This window comes from Dipodomys merriami, unplaced genomic scaffold (assembly GCF_024711535.1).
Source record: "Dipodomys merriami isolate MVZ:Mamm:240054 unplaced genomic scaffold, mDipMer1.0.p SCAF_537, whole genome shotgun sequence".
Classification (NCBI taxonomy): Eukaryota; Metazoa; Chordata; class Mammalia; order Rodentia; family Heteromyidae; genus Dipodomys; species Dipodomys merriami.
Window position 1 is genome coordinate 321,558 of NW_027206110.1, and position 4,321 is coordinate 325,878.

At 33.1% G+C, this 4,321-nt stretch overlaps 1 pseudogene; it reads left to right on the forward strand.

Moving 5' to 3' along the window:
- Positions 1-2,242: 2,242 nt before the first annotated feature.
- On the forward strand, positions 2,243-2,339 carry LOC138811587 (U6 spliceosomal RNA; annotated as a pseudogene).
- The last annotated feature ends 1,982 nt before the right edge of the window (positions 2,340-4,321 follow it).

Genomic DNA, 4,321 nt, shown 5'->3' on the forward strand with positions numbered 1-4,321 from the left:
GGCTTAGAATTTATTCCTAACTACCAGTTTTTATAAATAGTGTGATTATTTTATTTTACATAGGATAATTTTTTCTACTACCTATAAGTTTTGGAAAAAGAAGAAAACTAAAATTTACTTCTTAGAGGAATATGACAGAAATAGAAGACAGATTTTGTTTATCACATCTCTCATCAGTACCCATATTCAAGACTTAAAATCATATTTCTTACTATGTTAGACAGATAGGGAAAACATAAACCAACACATGATAAGGCAGCTATTAGTGACTTTTTAAAATGTACCTTCTTATTTGATGAAATTTACTTTGTTAGCTAATATTTGTGTTTGAAATATGGGAGGCTGATCTATTTAACACATTTCTGGAAGGCACCTACTAAACAACACAAATGGTGAGGGGTCCTATTTCTACACTTTAATGAATGGTTTAACTTGTTTGGTATTAGTGCTGGGTAGGTAAATCAACTCTATTGTAACTTGCTCCCTACACTTGAAAACCTTGTAAAGTCACTATCATCTACATGTCAAGGTTATTTTGGCAAATGTGATTTTAAATAGTTTATTTGAAAATGAATATACGTTAGGGAGATAAAATGTAGGTTATCATTGGTTTGAGAATGACAACATTTTTACACTACAGAACCTAGTTTTACTGAACTATCAGTGTTTTGAAGCACTGAGGATCTTCCCAGTTAATGCTATTCTAAATTATATTTGACCTCTAAATCAAGTATTCCTAGCTTTGGTAGACCAATTATGTATCTATTATTACAGAAACTATTTTTGGGGGGTTTGTCCAGTCGTGGGGCCTGAACTCTGGTCCTGGGCACTGTCCCTCAGCTCTTCAGCTCAAGGCTAGCGCTCTACCACTTGAGCCACAGCGCCACTTCCGGCTTTTTTCTTTTTGCTTATGTGGTGCTGAGGAATCAAACACAGGGCCTCAGGCATGCAAGGCAAGTGCTCTTCCACAGAGCCACCTTCCCAGCCCTACAGAAACTATTTTTTTGGCTGCACTGAAATCTTTCATTAATGATTAGGAGAGGAGTACTAAAAATAATCGTGTTCATTTGTGATTTTGTTCACTCATATTACAGTACTTTCAGATTTTGTGATCTCATCTTTCATTTTAAGTTGCCTTGCATTTCACAATTGATTTCTGCTAATTCTTGTAAAGAATTGGGGTCCTGAAATAATGTAGGAAATGAGAAATTGAGATGAGTCTTCAATTATTTTGTAGAAAGATTCACTGTGTGAAATTTAAAATCAGCACCTATAAATATAAGATATATAAGCATATATAAAATAAAAATTGTTTTGCATTATTGTGTTGTGGTTAGGGAATCAAAAGAAACTCTGTTTTAAAATATTATTCGTTTATCTCTACCTCAGTTTTTGGTAGACTTAGACTTAAAGCTTTAACATTTGTAGATTTACAGCCTAGAGCTAAGAGGAAAAACTATGATTGAAACATTACCAATTTAAGGCCTAATATCAAGGAGAAACATATGGTCTTCTCCAGGAGCTATGGAAATATTTGGTGATAGAAAGTCAGTAGTGTAAATTCCTGCCAGGTTGGATGATAGACAGGCTAGAACAGTAGGTAATCATGCATATGAACAATTTTTTCACCTTCTTGGCTTTAGCTACTTTTGAAATGATAAGTATAATAAACAATTATATTTTGATAAAATACCTTCCATTCTGAACAATTCTGTCTGAACTGTTCATCTCTCTATGATCCCTTGTAACTAAGATTAGTTTTGTTCCAGTAAGACAATCTATGCTGTCAGGGTAAGATATTCTGGTTGGTCTGTTCCTACATGGAAGAAGGGTAAAGGTTCAGGTAGATATTTGTCCCAGCAAGACCTCATTTGGGAAATTTTAAGCTGCAGAAGTTTAGAAGTAGCTCTTAAGTAAGGCTTACTTTGAATCCATTAGCTCTACAAAGCTAACTGAGTTGATAAATAAGTACCTGAAAAGACATCACCTTTGGACTTAGTTGAAAAGGTTTCAAAGTATGATCAAATTTAAACTGAAAATGACAAAATAGACACTGAAAAAAATTGTAAATGTGAGTAATTGACCAAACGATATGTTTTTTCCACTATACACAGAATTTTAGAGAAATAAGATCAATAGCATTTTTAGGAACATTAAGAGTTCCTAGTTACAAATAGGGAACCATGGATATATGACTGTATAAAGATTGCAACATTAAGTACTTAAATTTAGAGGGTACTGCATGCTTCAGAAGCAGGTCTACCCAAATTACGATACAGAGTTTAACATGGCACTTGCACAAAGATGATATGAAAATTTGTGAAGTATTCCATAATTTTCATTATTCTGATGCAAGAAATGAAAAACAGTTATTAAAAAGTTAATTACAAAAAAACAAATGTAAAAATACATGTAATTTATGGAACTAAAGGTTAGTTTGACATCAGTGTATTAATTCTTCACCTTAGAAAGGCCTTTACATAGCATAACCTTTACAAAAATTGAAATTAGATAACATTGTAATTTTATCCCAAAGAAATAAAATAATTTAAGGACCTAGGAAAAAAAAGAAATCTTAAATTTCTTCTATATGGAATGCAATGTGAAAGGACACATTTATTAATGAACCTGTACATTATATAACAATGTAGAATTCCAAGTATTATATCTAGGAGCGAATGAAATAGATTATGGATATTATACAAACATAGATATACTTTTTTCAGAAAACTACGAGAAAAAATTTAGTTTCTATACTATTCATTTCAACAGATAAGTTAAAATTATTTCTGATTTAAAAAAATCACAAACTGCAGAAATCATTATAGATGTATACAAACAACTCTTGAATACATTTTGACATCAAAGTCAGGCAATTCACTTGGAAGAATACCATGGAATCCATGAATTTTTAAAGTAAGATACTGCTGTTACTTTGTATTGTGAAAAAAAATTAAGGGACACAAAGGATGGACTGGCATTTTTGAAATTTAAGAAACTTAACCAAACCATTATGACTTAGGAGAACAATTTGTACAGCCTTCCACAACTTCAAAGAGGTAGTGATACATACTTATCCTTTTGGCAATATTAAATGCAGTTTCTTCCAAGTTTTTCTTCAGACCTGGTTTGATATAATGGTTCAAGAGAGTATCTTTTCTATTTCTATTCCCAGCAGCAAGATGCAATGCAGTCAAGAGGCCTTATTTTGGGTATTGGTATCTGCATCATGATGAATTAAGAAAGAAGCCACTCTAATATTATTGTACATATAAGCACTGTGCAGGGTTGTCAGCCATTCAGAGTTATTGCATGAATATCTGCCTTGCGCTACCAACTCATGGACAATGTCTAAGTGTCCACTCTAGGCTTACCAATGAAGAGGGTTATACTCATCCTCATCCCTAGTATTCATCTGAGTGGCCTTTTTGGAAAGTAGTCTACACACGGTAGTAAGCCAATTAATTTCAACATCCCAAAGAATAAATTTGCTTGGATCCTACACCATATTTTTTTTTCTTGCAATTGATACCATTTCTCACTTTTTCATCTTCTTCCTTGTCTTCGTCAAAATTTCCTAACCAGGGACTTTGAGTGCAAGTGGGAATGAGATGTCCACGTATTTCACCAAGAGTTCACAATGGTTGAACTGGTCAGAAAAATCTGGTGAATTTCCTGCATATGTTTTTTCACCATGATTTATTTTCTCTTTTTCCATTTTTACTATTTTAAATTATTCGAACTGCATAGTAGGGAATTGATAGAGAGCAGAGGAAAGATTTTCCTCAGTATTCAAAAGTAGAGGCTGAAAATGAGGACCAGTGGGGTCTTCATGTGTAGCTTATTCTAGGAATGAGAAAATAGGAAACAATGCCTTCTATGTCAATGATTTGGGAAATACCATGTTATAGTGTAAAAGAACTCACTATTCAACATAAAGGCTTTAAGAGCTTTCTAATAGCTTTCTAATGTTGGTATCCAACATTAGAAAAAAATGTATAATGCAGTAGTAAAATAGAAGTCCTTTGTATGACTACCTAAATTCTTGTTTTTTTTTTAAATAGCTATACAACTCTGAATTTTTTTAAAAATTTTTATTGTGAACATACTGTACAGATGGGTAACAATTACATGGGCAAGATAATGAGTACATTTCTTATCAAGCATTGTAGCCTCTTCTTTGTTTACACTTCACATCCCTTCCCAGCCTCCCCCTGCCTCCCACCCAATCCTCCCCCCACAGCAAAGTTGTAAAGTTCATTTTCGACATGACAACATGTACTTCTCATTGTTGCACCTGATCCATCTGTATCCTTATTTA